The sequence below is a fragment of the Odontomachus brunneus genome, unplaced genomic scaffold, assembly GCF_010583005.1.
Source record: "Odontomachus brunneus isolate Ranch 3 - 2012 unplaced genomic scaffold, Obru_v1 Obru_scaffold_092, whole genome shotgun sequence".
In the NCBI taxonomy this organism is placed as follows: domain Eukaryota; kingdom Metazoa; phylum Arthropoda; class Insecta; order Hymenoptera; family Formicidae; genus Odontomachus; species Odontomachus brunneus.
This window is the reverse complement of record NW_022639542.1, coordinates 917,562-933,721: the sequence shown is the minus strand read 5'-3', so window position 1 is coordinate 933,721 and position 16,160 is coordinate 917,562. Positions and strand designations below refer to the sequence as shown.

At 47.1% G+C, this 16,160-nt stretch overlaps 1 protein-coding gene across 7 annotated transcripts in view; it reads right to left on the bottom strand.

Annotated features, from left to right (window-relative positions):
• Positions 1–16,160, bottom strand: part of LOC116848284 (mushroom body large-type Kenyon cell-specific protein 1) — a 380,233-nt gene that overhangs the window by 101,555 nt on the left and 262,518 nt on the right. For 2 of the 7 annotated variants that reach the window (XM_032824192.1, XM_032824187.1), the window contains exon 1: positions 12,281–13,594. The exons of 3 other annotated variants lie outside the window; for them this stretch is intronic. The gene's annotated coding sequence lies outside the window, so the exon portion shown is untranslated. Of the gene's footprint in view, positions 1–3,057; positions 12,228–12,280; positions 13,596–16,160 lie in introns of those variants that run through there. 2 more of the 7 variants (XM_032824194.1, XM_032824193.1) reach the window with 2 other exon arrangements.

Here is a 16,160-nt window from a genome sequence, read left to right as displayed (position 1 = left end):
CCCCCCCCCCCCTCTCTCTCTACCCTCAGATTTTTCTTCCTCAAATTTGCGTTGGTCCAAACGCAACAATGCTCCCATTATCGACGTTGCAATGAGGTTATCTGTTTTTTCTTCTCCTTCTCCTCCCCCCCCCTCTCTCTCTCTCTCTTTTTCTCTGTGCAACAACGATTTATCTTTCACACGTGCAACTATCACGCGTCGCAACAAAGTTGAATTTACATAGTTACGCCCATTGGGTCGGATTGTTATTTTTGACATTGGGCAGAGTAAACGTACTGGAAGCTGCGCGATGGCTATAGAAGTGTCAAGCTTGGCCGTGCAAATGACACAAGGTACCATGCTATGAAGAGATCGCGAAAGCGGAGGTGAGAATCTGAATTTTTCGTGAAGACGAGTGAAATTACATGATCTTACTGTGAGGTACGGCAAGTGATATAAATAGTTCGTGTTTTGACGTCGTTAGAGGCTCACGAGTCCTTCCCGAAGTAGACGAAAGTTGCGGAAAGGAGACGGACTACAGAGATACACTTCCATGATTACATTAACAAGATGTTTTGACCTAACGCTTAATGGTGCACTTCTCAGCGGAACAACAACAGCATGCAGCAAATTCAGTCTTTTATCTCCTCGTCTTCTCTCTCTTTCTTTCTCTCTCTCTCTCTCTCTCTCTCTCTCTCTCTCTCTCTGCGCGTCTCCGCACCACGATAATTCACCATTTCGCATAACTTCGTTTTCGATCGTTCCTTTTCTCTCTTTTCTGCCGTCCTTTTCTCTTTTTCACCGGCATGGCGCGCCGTTTCCACGATAACCGCGCGCCCGCATGTGCCCGCGCGTCATAGTAAACTTCATCGAGGTCCATTACGTCGGCGGGCTCGCGGCCATTTTTTTTCGTTTCGCGGAAACGAGCCGGTTTTTCGTCCCGATTACCGACACCGCCGCGCTTTTCCACTTTTTTTCTCCCTCTCCGCCCGCTCTCGCGCCTCCTCCTGCCGCCCCCGAAATCGGCAAAACGCGTATTCCCGCTCGTAGAGTTCGTTAGCGCTCGGCCGGAAAATTCCGCCGGCTTTTTCGCGCCGTTACGCGCGGCGCGCGCCCTCCGAATCAATCCGCGCGCGCTTTCCCACCCGCTCGCTCACCGCCGTGTACAGATTTACGCCGCTCTTCATAAACGCCGGCTTTGAATTAATTCAATTGCTGTTTTCGACGATACGTTTAATTTGCGTGCCGCGGGAGAAAGAGAGAGAAAAAGCGAGGAGGAGAGGGGAGAGATAGAGAGAAAAAGAGAGAGAGAGAGAGAGACGCACATCAAACGCGCTTACAACGCAATAAAGTCCGACAAAAATATACCTTTGACATACGATCTTTGATACATTTCGAGTTTCGATTTCGTTTATTTTTTTATATTTTTTTAATTTCTTTTTGGCCGATACTCCGTGGCGAGAACATTTGAAGAAGAATCTTTTCGCGCGCTCGCGCTCACTCGACGCCCAAAGACTTAGCGATGCGACGCGCCGTAAGCGGAGTTCTAAATCGAGGTCACACCGAATTTTCTACTTTAACCTACTGAATACGGCAAATTTCAGCTTTCTAAAGCAGGGAGGTCGCGGAGCGACGATGGCGTGCTCGCCGCTAAACTAGGAGATTTCAAAATTTGTCTCGACGATTCCGCGAGGGGAGACGAGATCCTGAGTCGAAATTCTATGTTTCTACGCGAACCCTGCAAATTTCGTGGTACTTGTGACGGGCCAGTGAAGAATATAATGCTATTATCGTGGGCAATTGCACTACCTTGATGTCGCAAGTGCTTACTTACTGCCATTTTCTCCGTATATTGCGACTCGAAGCGGCACTTATTCAAAGTTTACTTAATATTTAATTACCTCGATGTATATTCTACCTAACTTTAATTTATATTCTTAATTTCAATAGATAATATATTATTATGTAACTTATTCAATTACGGATAGAACTACTGTGCTACATATGCAAGCGTTTATTAAACTATTAATGAGTTTATTAAATAATTAAATAATAGAATCTATAGACAAAAGTGCTCGTTTCATTCATAACTCTTGAAAAAAAAAAGTTGTTTGATATTTATAATTGCAATTACACAAAAATAATATAAATTATGATCAAGAAAATCATTTTTTATTAGATTCTACTGCCAGCACTGATAATAATCTTATATGTATGTTACTACTACTATTATATTATAAAAAGATATTATTAAAAAATATGGGAGCAAAAATAATTATAATTTTAGTTAAATCAACATTTTTTTTCTCTCTGTATTCTAATTCTTTTATTGGCGTTGAATATTTCAATAGGATTTAAAGTTGTTACAAGAGCTGACGAGAAAAGAATTGTACACGCAAATACAACAGTTGTGTTATTTGCTAATAAAGATCTAAACTTGGATTCCGCACAAAAACATGACTAAGCGAAAACAAAAAAAATGTTGGCGAATGTAAACAAGATGAGACTCGCTGCTCGAGGAACGTTATTAACCGCGAACGTCATGATTCATACCAGATTCTAAGGCCGATATTCACACACGGAAAAAAATATTTGATTGAATTAACCAAATATCTGGTCAAATATGAACGATCCAGAATTCCCGAATTCTATTTAAGTTAACAAGATTTTTGGTAGACTAACCGGACATGTTTGGCTAGTCTACCAAAAATCTTGTTAAACAGAATTCGAGTTACTTCAATCGGAATTTTTGGATTGTTCATATTCCACTAGATATTTGTTTAATTCCACCAAATCTTAGCAGCTATAAATTACTTACGATCTTTTATTTGAAAGCATAATTAATTACAGACTCGCATTTATGGAGCATTATTCGACTTTAGATCGATTTCCTCTATGAAATAACAGTTAACGGATAATCAGATAAATTTATAAAGCTATAATTATTCGTCAAACGATAAACTGTGAATGTCAGAACGGGTTCTAAATTTCGACTCGGGCATCTCCTTATTCTCGATAATTTCGTCAAACGCCCGTTGATAGCGGATATCATTCAATATAATAAATAATTGGACACACCTGGAAGTTTATGGCTGCTCACGTGCAAGCATCCTGCGTCCTGGCTTCCGAATTCAGCGTCCTATTCCTGGCTACTTCGACGCACAGAATATTTGCCAACACTGACACTCGCGTGGATAAGATTCGATCGGAGAAAACGCGTGTTAATTAACGCGCGATGCCGCGGCGAAGGCATCCGATAAAATATTTCAACGGCCAACGAAAATACTCTCATCTTTCTCTCCGTTCAGCGAATAAATCGTAGTCAACGACGCACCGATATACGGACTACACGGCATGTACTTCGCGCTTGCCGACGCAGGACTAATGACGCGGTCGCGGACTAGTACGTGACGCGTGAGAGTACCAAAACAATCGGCAGAAGGATACAACAGACGGGCGCCCCCCACCATCGCCGCTCACCGATCAATGACGTGCATATTCGGTGACCGAGAAATTACGACCTGCAACGTCTTGTTACAGCATATTTTCGAGATCGCTGAATTGTCCATTTATCGAAGAGCGGTTGCGTACGCGGCGCGTACTGAAAGTGTGCTACTCTCGTCGTCGATTAACGCACGATCGTCGTCGATTAACGCACGATGACTCATTAACATCGCGTTTCCGATCGAATCGTATCTTCTTCAGAAGTCGACTCCAAGACTGAACGCAGGACGCAGGACGCAGCGGCAGTCGCTCGCGAGACTTGATCTCTCATCTGTCTTGAGCCTTTAAATCCTGCCGAAGTTTTCAACGCCAATAAAAACAAGAATAAGGAAAAAGAGATTATGAAGAAAGAAAATGTTGTTGTTTCATCTCTACCAAAGGCAATTAAATTTTTTAATTTGAGCTTTATCTGGGCAAGACTAAAAATCAAATTAAGATCTAATCGATGTTATTAGAAACTCGTATTATCTTATTGGCCTTATATTATTAATACTTGCTTATCGCAATATTTTGTCGATGGTTGAATAAGTTACATAATTAATACATTGCTTAGTGAAATTACGAATAAAGAGAGATCAAACTCAGGTAGATTCTATTGAGAAACAATTGAATATTAAATAATTTATAAACAAATTACTTCAGTCTCAACAAAATAGTTGTAACTATTCGTTCCATCGAAAGACAATAACAATAACGTTGATAACAACGTTATACACAAAAAAAAATATTCTTTTAGTAGAAATTAGATTTCTTTTTCTAATACTTTTTTTTTGTAAAGCTGGACTTTATTGAAATTATAGTACTGATTGTTATATAAGTAGTAAAAAAATTTGACAATTTATCCGGTGCACGATATAATGATATGAAAATGTATTTCAAGCAATTACAAAAATTTTGTAACAAAAAATCAAGCGTGCATAATATAATATTTTTAAGCAAATATGTAGTAATTTTTTGTAACGTTTACCGTGATATTTTCTTCGTGTACTTCGAGATTCTCCACCGGTTCTTCAAGTCCGACAGAATTTGCAATGGTAATTCGGCGCAAAAATTTCGACTCGAGGAAGTTTTCCAAACAATATCGCGGCGAACAGACACGAAGGATGCGAATTTCCCGTCGTTAATTGCCGTGCAAACACAACGATGCAGAGGTGGTAACGGATTTATACGAATGATACGTGTACAGTGCGCTGTTTGAATATCGCGTTAAAACCGATATATCGCACAACGCCCGTTAGTATCTCCGCGTCTCTCGCACGACACGGGCGTTTTGCAATGCCTGATCTACGTCACATTCAAAATAAGAATACCTATGATTGCGCATTGTTGCTTAACATGTAAAACAATCGCCGAGATTGTTCCGTCATGTCATCATCGCGCGACTCGTGTCATTTGCGACCCCGTGTTCCGTCGGCGTACTTTCGTACGCGATGACGATTATTTACATTCACCTTCGAACGTTATTGCGTTTTCACGACGACTGCATTTTGATAGCGCGAAGAGAGGGGGGAGAGTAGAGAGGCAGACGTGCGAGCGAAAACGTAAACGAGCGTAATTCGCTGCAGTCGAAAAAGTGCCCCTCGTTTGACGCGCCGCATCGAAAATGACTTTTAAAAATGCTTTCGGCGTGCGCCAAATTTTCGAAAACTACCAGAAGCCCGGTTTGCTGATAGTTTGCATTTGAACCGGTTCACGATTGGAAACGCCTGTCGATAAAACGTGCCCGAACTTTATAGGATGCGTTTTCAACCCGCGTCGAAAGTGTCATCGCGTTGAAAGAGAGAAAGAAAGAGTAACACAGAGAGGGAGAAAAAGAGAGGGAGTTGGAGAGACAGTTAGAGAGAGATAAAGAAAGCGAGAGAGAAAGAGTTAGAAAAAGAGAAAGAGAGAGATAGAGAGAGAATATATTATCCTGTGCATAGCCTGATGCCGGATTTATTAGACATATCAAGTAGTTAGCATACAAATTGAAACTAGGTGGATAGATTAAGCGCGTAAAAGCACACGATATCTACCACTCGAATTGAAGATTCCGTTACTCCGTCAAGAGACAAAAATCCGCCTTTCTCTGTGCGGGGCATAACGAGTGTACGCGTATTCACGCATTACGGTCTCCGACACACGCGCGCTATTGATGGGGCCTATTGACGGCGAGGCAAAGAAGCGTATACGACCGATCGTGCAATTGACAGAGAAACAGGCTGCACCAGCGTATCTGTTCCCTGCCTCGGCAAAAACCTGAGATTTAATGTGTATAGTAATCACGCGCGAGTCGTTTCATCTCCCGAGGATATTATTATTTGGTGCATGCTGCGGGATACGTGATTTTCCCAGGCTCATAAAAAGGATCACCGCGATACGCCGTGTCGAATGGATACGGAGACGCGCACGCGGAGATATCCGCGTCTCTCTCTCCCTCCCTCACGAAGGAAATGTGAAACATTACGAGAAAAAGGAAATTGGCAAAAAGGAATACAGAAAAAACGCGTGTGTTGCGCGCGCAAGCATTACCATATAAATACTTTCAAATACATGTTTGCTTTTTTTCTCTACACTTCGTAATTCTCAGATAGCGTGCGTCTTTCGGACGTCGCGCGGAAAGTTACTCCAGAAGCGAGTCCAAAGTCGAGGACTGCTCGCGGGGTGGTAAAAAATGTGTCGCGATGATTTGGCGCGAGTATATATATAGCGCGATGTGAATTGTATCACGTCACACATAATCGGGCGCGCTACGTGACGACGAGGCGGCGCGAAAATCGCGCTCGATTTCGAAAAATCGCCACGTGCGCGCACGCGAACGGACGAAGGAACGAGCGAGCGGACGGGCGAGCGAGAGAGCGAGAGCTCGAGAGACTCGCCGTCTTCGCCTTGACATTTCGCGGCGCGAGGGAGAAAGAGAGGCGCGATCAATTTCAGGCCGCTGTGCGGCCGCGAGAAATGTAGATGTAGTAACCGCACGATACGAAAACGCGCCGAAGATAATCGCGCGTTCGGCGCTTTCCCGATCGCGCCGTCGAGATATAATCGCGCGGGAATTGCGCGTGGCCGGGCTGATTACGTTTTAATACCGCCCCGATCGTTATCTGCGCGCGTTATATGAAGTATCGTTGGAGGCGCGGGCGACGCCTACGAGCGATATTCTGGAAAATCTTGGCGTGGCCGCGCGAGATTTTCGCGAAAATGACGGAGGCCGAGATAAGTCGAGTAACGCGCTCTCGACGCGCGAATTCGTGGACGAAGGAGGACGGCGATTACTCTCATGACACTCGCAGCGAAACAAACAGAGAGAAGAGAGAGAGAAAGATTTATTAAGTCTTAGGACAAAATTCTTTCAGGCATAAGGCAGTACGAGAGTAAAATATGCTACACCGCAGTAGAAGTTCAGTTAACAAAGTAGATTCAATTCTAATGAATTTACTCCTACTCTGATAACGTTCGAAATTTCTCTTTTCACTTTTTTTTCAAAATAGTCTTCAGAATATCAAAATAGGTGTTTTTAATGGGATTTAATGGGATGAGGCTGAAAGTGAGATCAAAATTTCGACTCGGGTAAATAAAACCAAAGGAAGTTAATGTAGATTTCAGAATATCTCAAAATAGGCGTTGAATGGAAAGGCGTGAGAGTAGAATCAAAATTTCGACTCTACATATAAAAGTAGAATGAAAAAAAAAATATCGTAGCGGATGTAACACAACGACATACAGTTACGGATGGAAAAATAAAAAAGACAAAAGAAATTCTAATCAATAATCAAAAAGAAAAAGAAAGTTTAAGCATCGTATTGGAAAGACGATGAGAAACTAGATTAGAATAATGACAATGTTAATAACGAGATGAGAAATAATAAAAAAAAAACAGAAAAATAGTTATGGCGGAAGAAGACACAAAAACAAGTATACCCAAACGAAAAGGAGAGAAGGGAGGGAGGAGGAGACGAGGAGGGAAACGCACTGGCGATAATTCGTCCGGCTGCGTAGGCACGCGCGTACGAAAACGAGCGCGGTCGTGTATCGTCGATACCGCACGAATTCGCGACGGTGTTGTCGCGAGCCGCCGCGGCCGATACGGCCGATCTTTCGCGCCGCGCGCAAATTAATTTCGCTAAATTATTACGTCAATAAACGTCCGTGCTCAACGCACCGTTAAACGTCCGACCGGGCACGGCCGTCCGCTACTTCCGAGGTAACGATACGCGATTTATCGCCACGGGCGAGCAAATTCGCGAGGCCGCGCTCACGCGCGGCCGTGAGTCACTCCGATGAGTCGAACTTCCCGTGACAAAGAGATCGGTGACGAGATTCGTCTGAGGACGATCGCCGGCTTCGAGAAATTGCGCGCTCGTTGACGGTACTTCTCTCCACGCGAAATCGAGTCTGACGGTTCTCTCTTTCTTCTCATTTTCTTGCACGAATCACTCGGGGGACTGCATCATACGTTACGATTTTCCGCGAAGCCTCTCTTGGCCGGCAAGCGTGATACGCGTATAGTCGTTTGCATAAAATTTGCGACACTTGTACGTTTTCCACAAGTTTATAAACACGCAAAGTTAATGAGACTGCGAACTTCTGTGCGCACGAGCTTGCGCATTGGCAGGTTTGAGAACTGCGAAACTTTTATCAAATACCAGCTGCACAAGAGCGATTTATAAAGACAACATCATTTAAATGTGACTTAATACAACTGAGGGAAAATTACTCGCAAATTTATTTGTGAGATACAAGGTTTGCTTCTGTGAATAAACTTTATATTCCACAAATTAACTTTCAAGTCTTTTTCTCGGAGTGTCATTTAGGTATCATTGTATCGTACAAATTCACCAGAACAAGTATCGCAAACATTATGCAACTGTTTTAATCCTCTACGCGAATCCGCCGCGTCGTTATGAGCGTGATTCTCGTCTCACATTCATCCACACTTATATTTTCTCTCTCTAATCTTTGGACAGTCGCTGTTTTCTCACTAAATAATATATATATACACACTGGATTGCTCACAGAATTATTTCAAAGATCAATACGACGGCTTCTTTTTTTTCAGCCTGCATCTTGTCCAGACTCCGTGATTTCGTCACGTGTCGCTACGGTCTCGATGGGACGAGGCGGAAATTGGCAGGGCGTCGGTCGTGGAGCGAAGAACGGCGTGAAACTCGCCGCGAGATTTCCGCGAGAGTTCGCCGGGTTCGATCGGGACAAAAAAGAGCGTCGGGCGAGGCCAGTTTACGCCGGTTTACACGCATTTCCATCGAATTAGCCTCGCACACAGCCTGTGCGTTCTTTTTGCGACATGCACGTTCTAATTACCCTGCGAACCAAGCGCTGGTCGCTCGACTGGGCATAGTGTAATTGGTTCGTAGAACGTAAACATCCAGGAATCTGTTTACTCGATAGATCGCGCCTCTGTTATCGGAAGAATATTGCATTCTGAGGAGTAGCCGCGCCACGCTGCTACTCCTCGGTTGCGTTTCCACCCTTCCGGACAAGAACGGCGGAGCCGAGTTCTTGCAAAACGAAAGGTGCGCCACCGATTCTCGCGATGCCCAAACGGCAGCTTGCTTCGACCTCGATTGGGGAGGAACACCGGTGGTCGAATCGCGAGTGAAATCCACTTGACGAATCGAGAGCGAGAGAGAGAGAGAGAGCAAGTGAATAAAATCGAACAATTAATCAATCGCAACTCTCCAACTCCCACTCACAAATGAACACCCTGCGAAAAACTCGCGATCGTACAGTCCTTGAAATTTCGGGTCGCGAGCCGGCCTGATGTTCCACAACGAGCTAGGAAGGCAAGGGAGGGGGAGGGGAGCGCGGGTGAAACGCGTCAAAACCGAATCGGAAAAGAATTAAAAGCGTTTTGAAATAGAACGTAGAGATGATCTCGTCGCGCGTAACCGCGCGGCCCCGTGATATTTCGCGGATTATCCCAATGTCCGCGTTCGGAATATGTCGGGGGGATATCAAGGAACTTCATGGAGAGTGATCGAAATTTATTGGCAGAATCCACCGGATGAAACGACACCGCACGGACACCGAAATCCGAGGACGGGACGGAAAGAATTTCGATTTGCGCCTCGGCCGTGTACGTGAGCGAGCGAGCGTGCGAGCGAGCGCGCTCGAATCTCCGCGTTTTCAGCTTTCGGACGTCCATATCGCTTGTACACGTCGGTAACGTCGGAGACAACGAGGTTCCGGTCTCTCCGACTTGTCGGAGCGACAGGTTTCCGCGCGGAACACGTGACGACCGGCTTCGCTCGATAAAACTGACAGACGCGCGCGCGCTCGCGCTCCCGCCGCGTCTCGCATTTACTATGCATTCTCCTCGACGCATTTCCGTTCCTGCAGCCGAGCATTTTTATTCGATCGCGGATCCCGCGGATTATTAATTGATCCTCGTGTCTCCTCGCCTTGAAGAAGACGCGCGTCAGGCACGCGTGTGACTCTGAGCGCGCGCAGGAAAAGAAAGAAATTCCGAGCTGCGTGGAAATTTCTAAATTTGCGTATGTATGAATCACATGATATTCATTATTATACAATGATTATCAGCGATAGTACGCTACTGAAGTGCCAGCAACACTTTGAGCGACGTTTAATGACATTTTCCGAAAGCGGGAAATTAAAGACATTTTCTCTGAATCAGTGATTTAAAAAAGGGAATAAAAGGTATTGCATTTAAGTGGGAATTATTAACATATGAATTGAGCAACAGAACCGTGACACCCGCCGACTTCGGACGAATCGATTTCGCGCAAAATGAAAAATTCATTGGCGATTTATCTCGCCCGCGTGTAACCTCAATTTCGTTACACTTTGAGTAATCGTATGCTCCCCGTCTGAAGCGGATGAGGTGCAAAATCGGAAATGCACCGGTCGCTTCAGTTCCTCAAAGCGCTAATTATTACAGATTCGCATCGATTTTCGGAAAAGCGCGCCCCGCAATCAAAGCAACGTGTTTTTCCGGCGCACAAAAGAACCTTGGTAAACGTTATCCGACACAATGGCGCGATTGGAATCGATCTGGATCAAATTCGCTCGCGTGAAACGACTCGCGGATTAATAGTCACAACGATGCCTTTTCTATCGAGGCGAAAATATGATTCTCGATATTACGTGGCCAGTGCGTGCCGGCGGAAATTTCAGCCGGCGCGCGCGTGTTCACGCGTGGTTGTCGAGATATTGCAGTGCGCGACATGTGAAAAGGATACAGAGAGAGAGAGAGAGAGAGAGAGAGACAGACAGACAGACAAACAGAGAGAGAAAGAATGAGTGGCACAAATATATATCGGTGGAAAAAAAATGACGTCGATGGCAATTGCCGTGCGGAATCGCGCAATGACTTAACGCCTAACGAGATAGTTCGCCATTTCAGCGCGTGTCCCTCCCAATTTGACACTCCATGAGCTGTAAAAGAATACCGGAGAAAATTCGCAGCTGTCTCTGATAGTAAACAAGATCACAAAACTTTGCTGTCAACGGAGTCATCGCTCCTGCGGATACACTGAAAACTTACGCGTGCTTTATCCTACACGCGAAACGATTTATACGGATCCTCGTAACTTCGACTTTAACCCTCTTCAATTTCATCGAACAGGTGGCCAAAATTGTTGTCTGCATCGAGAGCTACATACGCTCCGATGACATTAGGACAATAGCTGAAAATTGAGCCGTTGGCGGCAATTAACGAACGGAGGAGCTTATCCAACGATCGTTTCGAACCGCTTCGACCATAATTAATATCACAGAAACGGATCGGCTGACATCTCCCTCACATTGGCGATGAGAAAACTCTAACGGCAATGAAAGACATACACAGCGTGCGAAATAACTCGCCTCTGGCGATCTCTCTCGTAACGGGGTCAATTTGCCGCCAGGGAGAGAGAGAGAGAGAGAGAGAGAGAGAGAGAGAGAGAGAGAGAAGGAGAAACAGATAGGAAAAGGCAGTCGAAAGGTAGAAGATGATCGTAGACAAAACAACGATAAGAAAAATGCCGGCGAAGGCGTCACCGAATGCGACATCAACACATCGAATGCTCCGGATCTCTTTCTCTCTCTCTTTTTCTTTCTTTCTTTCTCTCTTTCTCTCTCTCCTACTTTCGTTCTCTCTTTCTCTCGCTGTCTCTCTTGATCTGATGACGATGCGTCAAATGATGCGTCCGACGATCGTCATCCGCTCGTCTGAACACACTCACGACGACGTTCGCAACGAGGAAACGCATCTTGCGCGCCCGCGCGCAATCTTTTCGGCCATTTTAGTATCTAAGAGTGACTCTAGTCCGCCTCGCGCGGGCCGTCGATCGGCCCTCTTCGCGACTATCTTCTCTTCTCCTTTCCTCTCCTCTCTCTTTCTTTCATCCTCTCTCACCGTCTCCTCTCTACGTCCCCCATCTCTGCTCTCTCGCGCACCTAGAGGCACACACGATGACACGTGCACATTCTCCTCGGACGCACACGCGCGAACGCGACGGCGAACGGGCGCGAGCGCAAACGCGAACGCGAATGCGAACGCGCGCGCGCGCGCGCGTTGGAGAATACTCCTTCTCACTCGCACACGATCTACGTACATGCACATGCACCTCTCTTTCGTTCTTCCTCCGGCACTCTGTCACTGTGTACCTCTAAATTGACTGCGCGATCGTTTGCAAAGGAACCGGCGAATTTCAGAGAACGCATTTAACAAACGCATTTTCGTGTTTTCTCTGAATTTCTTTCCGCTCCCCTCCTACCTCCGTTTTCCCTCCTCTCCTCCCTTCCCCCCCCCCTATCCTTCGAACGCACGATTCGCGCAATAGTCACGATTACTCACTTCTCGCGGCGGGAAGGACCGTCGCGCTTCTCCGTCCTCTCTCACGCGTGCACCACCTCTTCAGAGCTCCGCGACGTTGCTCGCCGACACTCCGAGAAGCAGCCGATCTTCGCGATCGGCGCGCTTTCCAGACGACATCCTTCTTCCCTCCGATGAACGGACCTCGCTCCGAAGTCTACTTGTTATATCCGCAGGGCGATTTCCTCTTCTCTCCTCTCCTTTTGGCGGAGTACACTCGCGGGAAACGGAGCACAGGCGATCGCGAGACACGGCGACGAGCCACGTCGAAGCGGACTGATGGCACGCGGGCGCGCGGGCGCCGCGACGATCGACGGATGCTCCGATGCACCCCCGTCCGCCCTCTCCCGTCTCTCTCTCTCTCTTTCTCTCTCGAAGGAGCCTGTTGCTCCGTTCGTTTTCGCGGCGGTGCGTCTACGCGGTCCTCGCGTTGTAGCGCCGGTGATTTCCCTGCGTGTCGCGCAGCCTCGCGCGATCGCGACGCGATTACGCTGGTGGTACCAAGACGGAGGTGGACGGAGCGATGAGACGACGAGAGACAATGGCGGCGATCTTTTTTCCTGACTCGCCGGCCGATTCCACCCGGTCGTTCTCACGTCGTCGCTCCTCGCTGGTTCCTCTCCCTCGTTCTCCTTGACCGCGCGACGCGCCGTCAAACGATGACGATTGGCGGACGATGGCGATCGACGACCTCGGACTCGCGGCCGAGGGTTGCTCTCTATCACGATCGGCGACCCGAATCGGACCGCGTGCACAATAACAATAACAACAATAACAACAACAACGGTGACGGCAGCGGCGGCGACAACGACTCGTCTCGACCGACCTCTTCCACTTCGCGGCCAATTTTACCCTTCACGGTCACCCCCGCTCTCGACCCCTCTGTCTATCTCTCCCTCTCTCTTTCTTCACCGTCAATCAAGACGGGCCAAGAGCTTCGTTTCCTTCCGATTGCCTTCCTACTCTCTCTCTCTCTCTCTCTCTCTCCACCCTTCCTCGTCCTTGTACACCGCGTCTTTTTTTTCTTTTCTTTTTTCACCCCCTGCACTCTGTCTGCCCGCGTCAATCTCCCCCTGCTCCCGGTACTCGCGCGTCAAACACGGACGAGAGGGAGACCAGACGACGACACACGCACACGCACTCCACTTGCCCAAGCCTCGACGTTTGATCCGGCTCCGGATATGCGACGTTAGTCGAGTTGCGTTGGGTCGCGCTGCGCTCCCGTAACTGCATTCGCGTCGGACGGCGCGGCTTGCGCGCTAGGAGCGCCGCCATCCGAACACCCCACCATCTCTCTCTCGTTGTCCACCACCACCACCCGCAACTACCACCACCATCAGTGCCACCACCGCTACCACCACCACTACCGCCGCCGCCACCACCACCACCACCACCATCGCCACTGTCGGCACTACTACTATTATTGCTGCTACTACTACTACCACCACAACTACTACTAAACTACTGCACTACTACTACCGGCCGCAACTAGGCGCACTACTACCAGCCGCCATAGCGAGGTACCAACACCACAGGCTTGTCCACCACATTCGCCGTCGTGCCATCGCAACCGGCTATCCGTATTATCATCCGAACGTCGTCGTGTCGTCGTCGTAGACGACGACGACCACAACGACGATGAAGCGACGTCGGTGCATACAAACGTCGCGATGCACCATCGTTCTCCGGACGTGCGTATGCGTGAGTGCGTGCTCGCGTGTGCGCGCACGTGCACATGGACGCGCGCGTCCTTAGCGGCCACCGAGAGCCACGAAACGCCGAGCCGTATCGCGTGTGTACGTTTGTGTGTATATGTCGTGCGTGTGTGTCGTGCCCGTCATCGACGTCGTCGTCGTCGTCGTCGTCGTCGTCGTCGTCGTCGTCGTCGTCATCGGCGTCGTAGTCGTTGGTCCAATTGCACATTTTACGTGCGCGCCCGACCGCCGATTCCGTCTCTTTCTCCCTTCTTCCTTCTGTCTCTCTCTTTCTCTCCCTCTCTCTCTCTCTCTCTCCCCCATTCTCTCTTCCTCTATACCTACGACGGTGTATGCCGTGTACAGAGCGCCGCAAAAGTTTCGACTTCCTTCGCGAACTCGATGTTTCGGAAAGACGGAGGGAAGATAAAGGCGCCTCGACCGGCTCCCGTTTAGGTTGTTCTAGAGTGTCGCATGTGAGATGTACGAGAACAGAATGCGAGCGAGATCGAATTCGACAGGAGGTGAGAAACTTGTACGATTTTCGGAGCATTCACTCGCGAATCTTCATTCCTCACGTTCGATAAGAAAGTATAGAAATTGATTTAATTCAATTATAACTGACGGCATTCTTTTAAAAAGGTACAATCCAGCGAGTTTGCCTCTTTAGCTGCTTATCTAAATTTCTAAGATTAACAATCTTCTAAATAATTGATTTGAAATTTTCATTTTTAAATTTTCTAAAATAAATAAATAAGAAAAGAAGAAAATAGAGGAAATCGAAGATATTGAGTCGGAAGCAATTTCACGCGGTATTCCTTCAAGAAGGTACATTTTGCTCTTAACTGATCATCTCCCTGTCTCAAGATTTCTAAAATTGACAATCTTTTAAGCTGATCTAAATTTTTTTAAATTTTCTTAAAGATAAATAAAAAAAGAAAGAGAGAAAATTGAAAATATTAAACCGGAAGAGATTTCATGCAGTATTTCTTTAAGAAAATATAATATATTTTGTCTTTAGCTAATCGTTTTCCTGTTCTCTTTTTCTTGAAATTTCTAAAATTGACAATCTTTAAGGTTGATACTATTTTGATATAAATTGACTTTAAATATCGATTTTTACATTCTCCGAAAAAAAAAAAAAAAAAATAAATAGTAGAGAGGAGATGTATCGAAGCGGGAAGATGTTTCACGCGATATCAGAAACGGCGTTTCAAGGTGTAAAATCCGGGGTTTTCGTCTGCCGGGCATTTTCGTTCGCCCGCAGAGTTCTTTTCCCGAGCCCGTGATCTGTAATCGCGAGCAGAACGGTGCCACTTTCTTGACGCAAGCGCGATCATTTTTTCCCCGTCATTCATACGTCGCCTCCGTGTGCCACGCTAACGCGTGTCGGCAGGGAAAATGGAACGCGCATACTGACGAGGTTAAATCGCCCATTACGATTAACATTGATATTCGAGATACGAGGCGACGCCTTAACTTCGAGCGGCAACGGCGGCGACTTGGCTCGTATACATCGTATAAGTCCGCCACGCCGGGGCCGGCTCTCGAGGAGAGCAACGCGAGTTGGTTCGCCACTGACGTGTGTGACTTAATCGCGGGAACGTTACGCGCGTGCCTCCTCCCGACGACACTGAGATTTCAGCACTGTCTGCGCATCCAGCATGCATCATTGAGCCAAACCGACTACACTTCTACTCCTGCCCGACGCCTTTCGATCTTCGGCTCGGCTCCCTCCCCTCTGCCCTGTCAATTTTGCATTCAAATTTCTCTCTTAGGAAACAATGACTGCTCCAAAAGTGACTATCCTCTCGCGGTATTCGATCACGTGCCTAAGCGACGGTCGCGCCCAGCTGCGATTTCGCTGCTTTACTCTTACGCGAATTCGTTCTCCGCCGCTGGATCGCGTCGTCATTTGTCTTTGTTTCGTGCTTGCACTCTGATTCAAAGGCTACGTGTTGCATTAGCCGAAGACACATCAACTTCTATCTTTAGAGCGCGAACGCCTCGCTCATTTCGTTGGACTCGCGCGCGAGACGCACACGTAACCGCCGCGCACACATTTGGCTCCCCGGAACCTGTTCCAGTCACATGGTCGCTTTGTCTTACGCTCGTAGATCGCTTTAACGCATTCTTACGTGCTCTCTCTCTCTCTCTCTCTCTCTCTC